Source organism: Lepidochelys kempii, chromosome 2, assembly GCF_965140285.1.
Source record: "Lepidochelys kempii isolate rLepKem1 chromosome 2, rLepKem1.hap1, whole genome shotgun sequence".
Classification (NCBI taxonomy): Eukaryota; Metazoa; Chordata; order Testudines; family Cheloniidae; genus Lepidochelys; species Lepidochelys kempii.
Genome location: NC_136381.1, coordinates 219,463,813 through 219,480,099, shown reverse-complemented (window position 1 = coordinate 219,480,099; position 16,287 = coordinate 219,463,813).

The window sequence follows — 16,287 nt, the reverse complement described above, 5'->3', positions numbered from 1 at the left end:
GGGGGGATTTGATAGTTGCTTTCAACAACCTGAAAGGGGGTTCCAAAGAGGATGGATCTAGACTGTTCTCAGTGGTAGCTGATGACAGAACAAGGAGTAATGGTCTCAAGTTGTAGTGGGGGAGTTTTAGGTTGGATATTAGGAAAAACTTTTTCACTAGAAGGGTGGTGAAACACTGGAATGCATTACCTAGGGAGGTGGTGGAATCTCCTTCCTTATTTTTAAGGTCAGGCTTGACAAAGCCCTGGCTGGGATGATTTAATTGGGGACTGGTTCTGCTTTGAGCAGGGGGTTGGACTAGATGACCTCCTGAGGTCCCTTCCAACCCTGATATTCTATGATTCTATGATTCTATGAAATCTTCCCCCCCAACCCCACCACTGTCTTTTATGTAAAAGATGCTTTAGGATCAGAATCGTAACATTGTTTTCTGGCTGTGTAGATCAATACCATTTTTTATAAATAGCAAAATTAGTAAACCTTCTTGTCCTCTGGAATTGCACTTCACACTCCAAGACTCTTAAGGGACATCATTTTGTTGGTGTCAGTGATAATGGCCTCTAGGGATCAGTAGTTCACCTCACAAAACTGCCATCTATAACTTATCATAATTAAATACAACTGACAATCAATCAGAAGCACATGGTTAACATAACAAAAAATGAACTGTCACTGAAGTCAGGGAAACGGTACTTCACTGAAGATTAAGAAGACTGAGTTTTGGTTACCTGCACAATATACAGCTCTTGAAGAAAAAGAGGATTTCAGTTACAAGTGTAAATAGCCTAGTAATCCTAATAAGTGCAACCATCTTTCCTCCAGGAATATTTAACATTGCTTTAATGCTTTCACCATCATTCTTGCACTACAGGAAATAAAATACAGTAAAAATAATGTAACATTTATCATAAAACTTACACAGGAGCCACAAGATCATATGCTTTTGGCACATGGTGTGAGGTAGGTAGCTCTTTCCCAGTCCAGTTTCTAATGGGCATAGAGAACTCCCATACCTTGTTATAGCCACATACCTGTTTCTTTTCAACATAGGGTACATCTACACTAGCAGGTGAACACAAATCCAAGTGTGTGGTTATGCCATAACCCCCCTATTGTCCACACCTAAACCCCAGAAGCATGTATCAGAAGAATATAAGAACAGCCATACTGGGTCAGACCAAAGATCCATCAAGCCCAGTATCCTGTCCTCTGACAGTGGCCAATGGCAGGTACCCCAAAGGGAATGAACAGACAGGTTATCATCAAGTGATCCATGCCCTGTCACCCAATGCCAGCTTCTGGCAAACAGAGGCTAGGGACACCATTCCTGCCCATCCTGGAGACAGCTAGAGGGAGGAATAAACTAGCTCCCCTGAGCAGTATGGTTAAGTACATGCCTGAGGCTGTGGCATGTCCCCATATCCATGCCAGTTTTCAGTATGGACAAGAGTAAGCAGTGTACACCGGGTCTCAAGTTTCAATAATCCTCCACCCCCATTTTTTCCTGACCCTTACCCAACAATGAGAGGGTGTACCAGCCCTGCACCGCTGCAGCAAGGGTTAATCCTTCTCTTTGGTCCAAGGAGGCCATGCCCCCTCAGCTCTGCTGGGCATGCTCCAGCTGGAAACAGGATATGAAAGGAAGTAGAGCAGCTCAGTCTGGACTGACTGCTGGAGAGGAAGGAAATGTGCCGCCGGCTTCTGCAGAAGGACGGCCCACACTCCAGGATGCGGAGGCCAGCCAGACGGAGAAGACCCATGACCCCCAGGCCCAGGACACCACTGAAGGAGGAGAGATCACGGAGACCCCAAAATGGCAAGTCATGGAGAAATGGGTAGGAAGTGACCCAGGGGAACTTTGTGGGTAGTCGGTTGTAGAACTGGAGACTATCAGGATCCCCGCTGAACTGATGGTGGGCAACCCCGCCACTGACAGAGCCCTGGGTTGGGACTAGGTGGAGAGGGAGGGCCTGGGTTCCCTTATCCTGGCCCCCACCCTCCCTGGAACTCATCAACCCTATTGACTCTGGCCACTAGGCTGCACTGCCCTGACAGTAATGGCCAAACTATTGACTCTGATCACTAAGCCGCACTGCCTTGATAGCAAGGGCCATACTATTAACTCTGACCACTAGGCCACACAGCCATGATAGCGAGGGCCATACCATTGACTCTGGCCATCAGCCCCGAGGCCAGGGGTAGACCTAGAGGATCAGCCGTGGGACCATAACGCCCCTCTCCTCTGCCCCCCCAAAGGTTGACAAGGTGTACCAGCCCTGTGACACCAATCTATAAAGGTCTCTGTCCCTCTATTTTCATTAGAAGTAGCGAGCATCAGAACAGCTTTCCACTGCACTCTTTTGAACAATTCAGGTAAACAAGGATCCTGCTACGAAAACTGCTGCCTAGCCTGCCGATCGCACTCAGGTGCTGACCAGTGTGTGGTTGGAGAACACCATCCTCCAGGACATTGCCCAGAGAAACAGGACCATACACCTGTACTGGGAAATTTCAAGGAGACTGGAGCAGGCAGGTATTCAGCAGACTCTGGCCCAATGCCGGGAATGCATCAAGCGTTTGAGGTTTCCTATAGAGGAGGGTGAAAGACTCAAACAGTCACTCTAGAAGGGCTTGTCCTACATGCCCCTTCTATGAGGAGCTTGACTGCACTTCTCCCAATACAGAGCCTGAAGTGGCTCACAACCTCCTCCCAATCCCATTGGCTTCATTGTCTGATGGGATGCTGCTGAGAGCTAGGGTAAGGAGGCATCAGGGACTGTGGAGTATGCCCTAGAAGCCCCGGAGGATAAGGTTCAAGTGATTCTGCACCTCTACCTGGAGCAGTCAGTTGAGGAAGCACCCCTCCTAGTCCCCAGCAAGCCCAAGAAGGCTTGAACCCGAGGCTGGTAAGTTACAATGGACTCCCTCCCTTCCCTCCAATATCCCCTATTGTTCTGGTGCTGCATTTCTTATTCTAAGATCCCCATGGCATTTGAAGTATTGTGCACTGACTTCCTTTCTGGATAATATGCCATGCATTGCTATGTCTCTGTGAATTTGAACTGCAATGTTGAAGCCACAGTATTGTCAAACTCCTCCAACTTTTCTATCCATCCAGCTCCCACTTCACTCCACCCCAAAATTGTCCCCAAGCAAGACACTGATATAAATCAATGATTTTATTGATTTCTGCCTAACCCCTATTATGTATTTGTCTAATGCTAGGTAATAAAAACAGATTTTTAACAAAAAGTCATTGTGTCTCTGTGTCTGTGCATTTCTTGGACAGCAGTCAGGCGGTGATAGTCCTGGGCCCACTTGACTGGGTGATGAGAGACAGCATGTTAGCGAGGTCCCAGTGGGGGATGGGACAGATGTAGAAAAATTATGGTTGGTTGTCTAAAGTTAGTAACAGCTTCTTTAGACCCTCTGAAGATTACGCAATTCCAGTGCTTCTCCCTCCTCCCCAGTCTTAACAACCCCTTACAAATGGGAGTCACAGGGAATGGGGACGGAGGTGAGGTGGTGGTGGAGGTTAGGTCTGTGAAGGAGAAAGGGACAGCTGTAGAACACATTGGTTGTCTGAGGAAAAGTTAGTCACAGCAATCCTTTCTCCACTGGAAGATTGCAAAAATTGTACCATCCCTCTCCTTGGTGCTGGGCCTCTCCCTGCACTGACACAGGTTGCACAAGTTGGGGGCAATGGGGGTGGGAGAAGGAAAGAATATATATACAATTTTACCTTTCTCTTTGAATTGGCAGGACCTTTCGCTCCCAGGAGGAAATTCTTTCTTCTGCCAGAATTCTTTCCACAGCATCCCAACGACAGCAGAGACAGATGGAGAAAGACCTTGCAAGAGTTGCTCATAGGGTTGGACATTAGGTTTACCATATTTCAGGTTTCCAAAAAGAGGACACTCTCAGAGGAGGGATCTGGGGCAGGGGGAGATGTTGGGGGTGCTGGAGGGGTACCTACGGTGGGAGTAGGTGTGGAGGTAGCGTGTCTCCCTGTCACAAATGGCAGGGCATCTAGCAAAAGCCTAGGACGCAGGAACAGCCTCAGTCCATACCCCCCTACGTACCCACTCCCCAGGGCTGTGGTTTGCAGTGAAATGGACCAATCAGCTGCAAATGCAGGGGAGGGACCAATCAGAAAGCGGACCAATAAGGGCTCTTTCTGAGCTGTAGCTTGTCTGCTTTGCAAAAACAGAGAACAATTCCTGTTATTTTTAAAATCCCTCCTGGTCACAGAAAGGAAGCTCAAAAAAGAGGCTTTGTCCAGGAAAACAGACATATGGTAACCATGGTTGAACAGGAGAAACCAGAAGCAGTTTGAGTTCCTCGGGGTATGTGAGGATTGAGCTCTTTAACAGAACGAGACACTGATGAACCAGATCATGGAGCAGGAGGCGGCATGCCATAATGAAGGAGAGCATTCCCTGAAGGACAGGTTCATTTAACTGGTGGCTGAACAAGTTCGAGGGCTGCCTGCTGCCACTGCCAATCCTGTGTGCTTAAATGGCCCCTCCTTCCACTCAGAAACCTTGATCAGTTTCAACCACAGTACAGATTAGTGCTCTATCACAACCACTAAGTGAAGCTAGCCCTGCTGACAAGGAAGGGTTAAAAGAAAGCATGGCTGCATGCCCTCCAGCAAGCAAATGTTGATAAGGTCATTAAGAGATAGGATGACCAGACAGCAAGTGCAAACAATCCGGACAGGGGGTGGAGGGGTAATAGGAGCCTACATAAGAAAAAGACCCAAAAATCGGGACTGTCCCTATAAAATCGGGATATCTGGTCACCCTATTAAGAGAGATTGAGTGCTCCAGATAACTGAGGTTTGTTTTAAAAAAAAAGTACAAATAGTGAAGATGAAAACTTTGCACAATGATCGAATTATTACTCAGCCGCCACTGTCCACAGCAAAAGCTCAGTCCTAAAGTGATAACCCAGTAAAGGTGCCCTGTCATAATTGTCTTTAATGGGTGTCATGTCATAGGAAATAATGGCTAATGACCTTAGGAAACAAAACACTCACAAGCTATATAGCCCCACAAGTATGTACCAAAGCTCCTTCATGTGCATTTCTAGCAGCTGTACAGGGTGTGAAGGCGTCCCTTGGTGGAGACAGACTAATCCTCAGCCTCCCTGCTGTGCCAAGATGTATGCACATATAGCATCCCTGGTTTCCCTTGCTTGCTGGGAGCCACAACCTGTGTGCATGTGGGGATGCAGCTGCCTATACAGAGTGTGCAAACCAGACTTTCCCTGAGTCCATTTGAGATGGACGCACTCCTCTTTACCCTCACCAATATTATGGAGAAAGCAGCAGGCAAAGATTATAGGAACAGTGTTTCCTACATAAGCATCCATATGCATACATTGCCATCTGCAACAAGATTGATATCAGGGTACAGTTTCATGATCCAAGTTAGGAGCGGCTATGCAGTGTCTCCCAAAATAACTATTGGACTTGACACATTGAAGAGAACAACCTCATGTCTGGGAAAAAAAGTTTCTTCTCTCCCCTATGCCTTAAGTACAATATGATCTCCTCGACACCCTGGTGTCATGAACCTTTTCAGCGTTTCCCATGTTTGTATTCATAAATCTGCCTCTGTGGTCCACCAAGCTTTGCAGTATAGGTGAATAGTTTTGGTTCACATTTGCCCCTGGCAGAGGGCAAAGTATTGGGATATGGTTAACACTGATGGCCCCTGCACAGTTCAGAAACCCATCCTTTCAAATCTAGTTATTATTTCTGGAACTTTTCTATGGCAACCACCCATGGTTAGATCAGTATTAATTGCCTCAGAAATCTCCACAACCGTGACCCTTACAGTGGAATTTCCAGGCCCAAAGTGATGTGGAATGGATCTACAGCTGCTATCTTCCATGTGTCAGAAAGTTCTGCCCAAATTCCACCTAGCATCTCTCCACTAGCCAACTTCACTACATCAGCATTTGTCACATAATAAAGAGCAGGAGCAGAACCAGATCATTATCCCATTGTTCTATGTCTTCCAACCTGTTTACAGGGAATACCATAAAAGCAAAAGTGATCAGCAACTTGCTCATTGAATGTCTTTAGGTAGGGTACAGTACCAACAACACACACAGGAAACTGGTTCCTAAAGTGTCTCCCTTTCCACACAGAACTCTGGGATATTGTCCCGAAAAGGTAGAACTAATGAGTGGCAGTGTGGATGTGGGTATATGGTGTGTACCCAGTTGTCAGGGCTCCCTCCCCATTCTGAACTCTAGGGTACAGACGTGGGGACCCGCATGAAAGACCCCCTAAACTTATTTCTATCAGCTTAGGTTAAAAACTCCCCAAGGCACAAATTCTCCCTTGTACCTTGGATTAGGTAACTCTGCCACCATCAAGTGATTTAGACAAACTCAGGGAAAGGACCACTTGGAGTTCCTACTCCCCACTAATATCCCCCCAAGTCCCCACACCCCCTTTCCTGGGGAGGCTTGAGAATAAACAAGATGAGCACAGACCAACCTTGGGTTTTTTTAGGACACTAAAAAATAACCCAATCAGATTCTAAAAGAAACAGAACTTTATTAGGAAGAAAAAAGGTAAAAGAAGCACATCTGTAAAATTAGAATGGAAGATAATCTCACAGGGCAATCAGATTCAAAAACACAGAGGATTTTCCTGTGGGCCAAACTTTAAAGTTACAAAAAGAAAACCAGGAATACACCTTCCTCTCAGCACAGAGAAAATCACAAGCCAAAACAAAAATAAACTAACCCGTTTCCTTACTAGTACTTACTAATTCTAATGGAGTTGGATTGCTTGCTTCTTTGATGTGTGTCCGGCAAGCACACACAACAGACAGACCAAAACCTTTCTCCCCCCCACCCCCCTGATTTGAAAGTATCTTGTTCCCTTATTGGTCCTTTTGGTCAGGTGCCAGCCAGGTTACCTGAGCTTTTTAACCCTTTACTGGTAAAAGGATTTTGTGCCTCTGGCCAGGAGGGATTTTATAGTACCTTATACAGGAAGGTTGTTACTCTTCCCTTTATATTTATGACACCAGTGTTATACCTGTGTCTAACACAGCAGAATGTGAATGGTTGGCACAGGTATGGTGAGAATGCACAAGCATGTACATGGTCCAGTACCTGAGTATGTGCATTAGTGTAGACATAGTCATAGTGACAGCCAGAAAACCTAATAAGGTTAAAGACCCCCTTAATATACAGGTGGGCAGTAACCATCCAATTGCCTTCAATGGTATTACACATGTGAGTAACTGATCAACAATGTGAGAGAGGGAGTGTCAGTTGCTCTAAGAAAACTTTAGATAAGCAACAGAGTTACTGGCCATATTGCAAATTAAGGGTCAGATAGGGAAAACCCTACTCATAACGGTGAGCAATAACTCATATCCATAACCCCATTGACTTGAATTGCATTGCTTGTGCATCTTACTGCTCACCATTGAGATCATAAGGTTTCACTATCTGGCCCTAAATAAGACTGATACAGGCAGTGTGGAAACTAAGTTGCATTGTGGCTCTAGGACATTGCCTTAGTCTTCACCAGCAGCAGCTAATTACAAATACACACCTATTCCGGTTTACCTGTGCTGACTAGCAAGTGGGGTAGGGCCTGGTTCTGCCCGTTCACTGCCCCTCCCTGAGGGATTAGGCAGGCTCACAGCACCAGTTTAGTCCTGCATGCTCTGGACTCATTTTACTGCCTGTTACTCCCCAATGCAGGTCTGTAGCCCATGGGTCAAACAAGCTCCAGTGAATGACTTTGGGCCTGATCCCAGAAACCCTTATTAGTTTTGCAAGAGACTAACAAGGGGTAGATTGTGGAACTATTATTCTAATTGTTGAGCCTTTATAGTTTTATTGACATTGCACAATATAGGCCCCGTGAGTTAGGATATGCTGAATTAGCTACATACGCAACTGACAAGGAATAATCAACAATGAATTATTGAAAACAAAGGTTATTTTCATTAAGCACAGACTTTGGGTTCATGTGGACCATTCAGAAGTCTGTTATACTTGGTTAATGAACATGAGTACCATAATAGAAATCATTTGTTTACTGCATAAATTGAAATGAGATTTCTTTGTTACCTTTTCCATTTTTCCACTTTGTTTAATTCTGCTATTGACTGACCCAGCTTCGTATTTGTTGATTAATCAAATACTCTGGGAACTATTTCATGTTGACTCTATTGTAGTATCAAAAACTCAATAAAATTTCATTTAAAAAAAACAGGACTGAAGTGGGATAAATTGTAACACCAGTGCTGGTGTTAGTTATATTTTAATTTTCAGTGGAAAATTTACTGCTTGACCTTTTGGAAAGTACTATTACATTGTGTTAGAATCCTTTATTTTAATTTGTCCTTGTATATTTTGGTATTTCTAATAAGATTTAGCAAAGGAAAATATTTATAAATCAAGCTTGTCCATCTCTAGAGCGAGACAGCTATTTCTGATGGCTTATATGAGCTGGGAGTATATGACTGGGGAAAACTGTTCAGGCAACTTTTATGGTTTCCCAGGGTATATATATTTATATATAATCCTAGAGTTCATGAAATGCTTTTCTAAATCTCTCTTTTTTCTCTGATACTTTTAGTTCCAGTTCTGAATCTAGGTGACTGCTAGGGTTGAGCTGGTCTCTGAACTTGCTCATTTATTCATTTTGGGATTGTCTTGAGCCCTGTCTTTGCTTTTGGCTGTAAAGACTGATGGCATGTTAACACTTCTGAGGTTATTTGTTCTTAAGTACATCTTCTAGGTTATATGTCATAATGACAAGCCGCCAGCATAGTAGGTGCCAGAAACATTACAGCACTGTTGCAGGGTTACAGTTCATAGACTAAATCAGCACAGAAGATGTATGGGCAGTCCGATGATTGCTGAGTGCTCAGTCCAGGAGTTTAAAAGAGAGAATCAATGAGCCACAACGGTATAAAATAGGGGTCAGATATGTACAGCTGAGGCTCCACATGTATCAGCTAGGCCATGTTTTATTTTCCATTGTAACATTCATTACAGAAATGTGGCTCAGACATACTTTACTGAAGATAAATTGGCACTAATTAATTCAGATAACTGTTTTATCCAGAAAGTGGGAGTGTAGCAACCCCACTCTGGACCACCTTCACTAAGTTGCTACCTCTCTCTAAATCTAATGGTTTAATCAAAATTGTTCAACAGATATTCAACAGAAACTTCCTGCCCTATGGTCTCTTATCTACCTACTCCCCTGTGAGCTCTTCCATTCTTGGCTTCCTCTCTTTTCCATATGCATGACTTTCCAACCTGCTTTCCTTTATGTTGTTCTATTTATTTATAAAAATCTGTCTCTAACAAAGTGAATCATTTTCTCTGGAGGCCTGATCTAACTTCCTTTGAAGTCAACAGAAAGACTCTCATTGGCTTCACTGAGAGTCAGATCAGACCCTAAAAGAGCAAAATTCTGCTCTCAGAATTAGTTATAGTTATTAGTTTCACAGATATAACAGTGGAAAATCTAGAGAACCCAATGTCTTCAGTAAATCTAATCTTAAAACTAGAGGTAGATCAACAAGTTTGGAGAGTTGGGGACAAGAAGCAGCCCAGTCCTTTAAAGCAAACATCAATTTTTTCCCCATATTCCAAACCAATCTTTTAAATTCAGATTGGATGGGATACACATGCCCCTCTTACCATTTATTTTTCTTATTACTATTTCCTAGCATCACTCAGGCTTTTTTCCTCCACATAACTCTCAATTCAGCCACCAATCTTTCCCCTTTTGCCACTCTACAAAGACTCATAATCTGGCATCATTTGCCTTTCAATTTCCATCTTCTGGGATGATACGAAGTTGGGTATACGATCCTTGATGTTGGGTAATTGTTTCTCTTTCCTGGTGATGGAAATCAGTGCTAAAAAAGGGTTTTATCTCACTTCTTTAAACTTTAAACACATAAAAGACATAGCCCACTGATTCAGACATATGAGGTAAGATTCTCCCTCAAACCCATAAGGTCCAGGGGACCCCTTAGGATTAGAGGGTAGGGGAGTCAGGGACATTCTTTAATATGTGTGTGACATCCCTCGGGGCTCAATCTGGACTGTGGAACCACTATGTCCCCTTTAACGGTCCCACCCAGGAAGTCTCCTACACTGCTATGCTAGTGACAAGCAGCCCTTCCAGGCTTTGTTCAATCAGCCATCAGCATGCAGAGGAACACCTAGCTAAGTTCCATGAATACTGTCCGAAGCCACTCACGAACGGTATATAGGGAGACACCAGCAGATCCAGGCTTGCACCCCAGAAATGTGCATTTTATATTGATCAAGACCTTCTTGATCAATGCAAGCTCATTAATTAGTTCTCAATTCCATCAAAGGGAAAGGGATATACACCACCCCTTTTTAGTGAGAGTAGATTTCCCGGAGCACTTCAGCCAAAAATACATGTTTTAGATTGAATATAAAACAGATTTAATAACTATAGAAAGATTTTAAGAGATTAAGTGGTATTGGCATAGAAGATCAGAATTGGTTACAAAAAGAAATAAGATAAAAATCACAGTCTAATTCCTAAACTTTATCTAGGTCAAATTTGAAGTAATAAGGTTTCTCTTACCCAAAACCTACAGCAATCTGTGCTAACTGGAATGCTTTTCCAGTTAGGACCACTACTCCCAGTTCAAGTGTTTCTTTGACTTTCAAATAATCTTGTGCCTTCGGTGTAGGTGAAGGAGAAGAGGTTAAGGTAATTGTCCCTTATGTTATACTCTCCTCCAGGTACTGGAAAGATCCCTGTGTACTTGCTCGTGCAACTTATTTACAACTCCCCCGCTGGTATATAGCTGGTGGTAGTTGCTTAACACCTGGTCACTTCTATGATGCCCCTGAAGAGCTAGTCTGTGGGTGTTTCCCAGACTTACAACATGTTTCAGTAACAAACATTTAGCATCATATCATAACTTCAAACGCAATGATGACAGATACATTTCAACAAGATAATGAGGTTCATCAAATCAAGACTTTTTCAAAGGATACCTCACAAGACATACTTTGTACAAAACATCTCAATCATATAATGGTGGCAAATATGTGGGTACAGGGGCTAATGTGGGATACAGTATGTCACAATGAGGTCTTCTAATGCGGAGGAAGGAGTAAGGAATGTTCTCAACAGTGAGAAGACAAAGCGGCATGTTCAGGAAAAAGAAGAGTTGATGGGGGAGAAGGAAGGGAATACTTTCATGGAGTGTTCTCTCTGCATAATGCTAAATTTATATATACCGAAGCTTATCATGAAAAGGGACATAATTTTCATGAACAGTTTAATGAAAATTTCAGGGTTTCCCCCCCTCAGGTTTTTTTTCAACTAGCACTGTAGCTGGTTGTAAATTTGTTGAAAATTTCCACCTGTTTTTAAACAAAATTCATTATTTCAGTGGAAAAAAAACCATGTTGATTTAAAAAAAAAAATCAACCATCTCTTATATATATGCAAGTTTATCAAAATACTGTGGGCTGGATTTTCCTTACCTTACTCACATTAAATATTACCTTCGTCTGTGAGAAATCCCACTGAAGTTAATAAAGTATAGCAGAACATTACTGAAGGTATTAGAATCTGACCCTACACTTGGATCAAAGAAACACTGCAATTTTATCAAAAATCCTATTTCTAGTCAACAAATATAAAGTTTGCTGGAAAGAACCGATATGAACCCTTCTAGTATTCTACTTGTTTTTATTTACAAACAGCATGAGCAATGTATGTCAGGCTCAAGGACACATTATATCTACAATGTTGAGAGGATAATGCTGTTAAATGTACCTCTCCACCCTTATTTAATGTTTTTGATCTTTTGAACAATTTTTAACAATCTGAGAATTTCAGAAATCATTAGAAATAAATTTTAACACAGGTCTTGAAATCTGAAAGAAAAATGTGTAAATAACAAACATGGTATTAGAGCCTTTTATAGCTTATTTTAACCTTAATACTACTCGACCATTCCTACTACTAATGGAAGTTTATCAATATTTGCCTTTCACTGTCACAAGTTCTAGCAAAGCATCACTTTCACCCACATTTTACATCCATATACTTTCCTTTATCTTAGCAAGTAAAAAGTCTTTTAAGATTTAATAAAAAAAAGCCAAATATTAAAACTTTTCATTAAGCCAAATTAATTAAACTCATTACTTTTATATGAACAGAATTCATCACTTTTATATGAACACACCTGATTTTATTTCTACACTAATCTGGTCTGTTATAGAAGAAAATCCTTTTGGTTTAGATTCTTCCCTTCTTACTCATGTTGAATAGAATCTTATTTGAAGAATAGTCCCACTCCCCAAGGACTAAGGAACTATTCAGAGAGTGACAGAGAGTGTCAGAATCTGGCCCAAAAGCAAGAGAAAAAAAAAGAGAAATCAATTTTCTTAGGAAAATGGCACCATACATATTTCTAAAATTTCATGTAAAATATATTTTTGAGACTTCCGCACTGAACACATTTATCATATGTATCTTAGATATTTACATATGGCCCCCATTACCACAGTATGAGTATGTCTCAAACCTAACACCCCCACCCCCTTCCATCTACATTAGAATTGTACTAACCCAGGGTTTGAACCCATGGTCCCAGGACCCTGCAGGGTGCAAGCTTGAGTTAATCCAGAACTCAGGGTCTGACCCCTATTGCTTTGCAGTGTAGATGCAGCCCTGCTTGACTCAGGTCCAAGAAGTCAGCTGGAAGTATCCCACAATTCCATGGGGCAACATCCTTCGTCCTCTCTATCCCAACAATCTGCAATCCACTCTACAAAAAACATTCCCCACTTTGTGAGCAGCAGCAGTTCAAGTCAGTGTTAACCCATTCTCTTCCGATCACTGATCTGCAAGCACAGTGACAGACAGCCTCCTGGGTTTGGAATGGAGAGCGAACTGATCAAGCCTTTTGCAAAGTGAGCTGCTTCAAGCTGCCTGTAATATGCAGGGTGGGCAATAACGTTTCCCATGGCGTATTACAGTCCTAGAACTAGAGCAACCACATTTGGGGGGGGGGTGGGGGGGAGGGGGGAGAGGGCTGCTGACTGCAGTGTGGGCCCCAGAGCCCAAGGGTCGAGCACAGCATTGAAAAGTCTTAACATAGGGTTCACATGCAATGTAGATGCTCAAGCCCAGGGTTCCATAGCACAGGTCAGCTGACTTGACTCCCACTAACCCTGGGTTACATTGCAGGGTAAGATGTACCCTATGTAACTGCCTCACAAAATCCTTAGTGTATTTATACTAACAGCACCCATCAGGAAGGAAGTGCTATTATTCCTATTTTACAAATGGGCAACTGAGGCACAGGAAGTCTCAGGCCCCAATTTTTAAAGACATTAAGGTGTTGCTCTGCTCAGTGTTGTAATGCCTAACTGACTTAGGAGCCTGAGTTTCATTTTTACAAGTGATTTAGGAAGCTAAGCTTCATTGAAAGCCAATGGGTCTTAAGGTCATAAGGCCCAGAACCTCAAAGGTTTCGCAGCATCGCTGAAAATTAGGCTGTTAATGCCCAGGTAAATATCAAACAATGTTTTACTCTTACAATTTGATCACCACAGTTTTATTTAATGTAAAAGACATGAACAGGAAACATGAGCTCCCATACTCTTCAATTCTTTCTATCTTAGCACAATTTAAATAATTCAGATTCAGAATCAATGCATTGGTTCAACATTAAATTTCATGGGACAAAGAAAATTTTTTACACATATGAGTGAATAAAGATCACAGAACTCTGCATTGCTTTCTCGAGTGCCCCACCCCTAAAAATCCATATTTGAGCTATAAACATGCTTTTTAGTTATGCATATCTCATTTGCATAGTCAGCTGGAATTCACATCTTGAATTCTCAGAAAAGTCTTCAATTTGAAATTATCACCTCACTTATTCCTATATAGAGGGAAGTCTTGGTCCCGCTGCAAAGCCAGAATCACAGGGTTAGGAACTGAGTAGATATGAAAGGCATAAAGTACAGACAAAATCCTTTCTTCTGGTCATCAAATTTGCTTCCATCTGAATTTTTTTAGCCCACCCACTACTGCAGCCTCAGAGATCCACCCCTCTTCAGAGATAAATGGCTGGTGGATCCATATAACTGTAAATCTGAATAAAACAAAGCTAAAAACAAAAAAACTAACTTCAGTGTCTAGCACTGACATGTCACTAGTGTTTTGTCTCCAGAGGGACTTGAAGAGGTATCCTGATATTCATTTTGAGAAGATGAAGGGACAAGTTTTCCAAACTCCTCAATTGACTGCCATCTAGGGGCCCTTTGAATGCTGTAGTGCATTACCTTCTCTATTGCCAACTGTATTATTTTGAGCCTGCAATATTTGCAGTCCTCCCCCTCTGCTCCCCAAGGATGCCTTTTCCTTGTTGTACTTTTAAGAACAAAATTAAGAACAAAATTATAGAGAACTTAGACTATATGAATAGATCCTCTTCCTTCCCCTTTTTAGTATATGTATAAATTGAAATAACTAAAATAGAATTAGAACACACCATGCAGAGTCTAGTATTAGAGGCACTAACTTTGATCAAATGAGCATGATTTTCACAGGCTTTGAGCAGCTTCAGCATTCCTTAAATCCACTTGAAGTTGTGGGTGATGACAGCTTCTGAAAATCAGGCCCTATTCTGTGTCAACTTTAATTCAAGTGGTCTTGAAGTTCCATAACACCCACTAACCCAAAAAGATTGTTGTCTACAATTCTAAACTCTTCAACAGAAACGTCCTAAAAGACCCTTGTCTGGTTTGAGATTACTTCTGTGCGGTGAGTCATACTGCCAGTGAAACCCAGTTGTTCCCTTAAGCCCATGATGTCAAAAGTCAGAGCTCACTGGGCTAGTCTAAGAGCTGCTCCAGCTGCATTTAACAAGCACTTTCCAGACATCAAAGAGGCTGTACAAAACTGTCAGTGTCACTCAACGTTAGAGGAACTCTTTTAATTTCTCTTCATGTTAAGTGCACACACACACACATATGCATACATACATTTCATACATTTTTTACTTGATTTTAGGGAGCAAGTACTGCCTTTCTGTTGTGAACTCTGAGCTTTAAGTTAGCTGCAGATGATGGAAGTTACACTTTAAAACTGAAAACTTGAAAAAATATCAGAAAAGGCTGCAGTATGTATTCCGTGATTCTAAATGCTTTTGATAATGTGCCATTATTTTTATATAAGCCAGGCAGTCTTACAATAGTAAGAGTCTTGTTAGATCTAATTGCCTGACCTCTTATTTTTATTTTTCTGTAAGTGGTACACAGCATTTAGTTTTAATTGGTTGTTATAGTGCAGCTATGCTGTTGCCATAAGGAGATCTTGGTAAATAACATATTATATCACAATGCTATTCTGGAGTGCAATCTGTAAATACAATTTTAATGGGAGATTTTTTTTAAATGGAAAAACTAAATGGTATTACAAAAGCAGTGATATTATTAAGGATCTGATTTAAAAAAGCATGTCTCCTGCTATTGTACCAGCCTTTGTGGCACAGAAGGCACACATTTTTAACAATCAAATTGGTTCCTCAGGCTCAAATTCTTCATTTCTTGTGCCTCTAATACCTTCAAAGGGGGGTTTGGATGTGCAGAAGTACAGAATCAGTCCCTAAATGTATTTTTTTTTTATTGCTAAGTTTTGTTCCAAAGCAAAGCGTGGACACATTTTATCTACTTTTGAGCTGTGTGAGTTTACCCAAAATTAGCATTATATTGCCAAACGCAATTCTGAAAAAGAAAAGATGTTTCTTTTACTTTAGTTTGATGTCTTCAGGTATTCTGATTGCTCAGATTTGGTGTAGCCCAAAATGCCATGGGCTTGATTTTCATATCCGTACTCAGCGATCTTATTCCACATGTAGCTCTGTTGAAACTCCTTGTGGAGTAAAGTACTACTCAAAGTGAGTAAGGGTATCAGAATCTGGTCCAAAGAATGATATTAACCCTAGTACTTACAGGTTTCCACAAGACCCTATGCACCACCACTTAAACCCCACTTTAGAACTTAAACATGGATCTTAAGTGGTACAAGGAATATTAGTCTGTGGGTATACAGACTGCATATTATATCTAGAAGTGTTTTCTGATGTGAATGCATACACCAGAACAATAATAGATATTGCATTTTTTGCAATCATATCTGAGTTACTGAGATCAGAACTTTTATTAGACACTTTAAAAGTCAACCATTATTTTACAGCAATGTCATGGCCC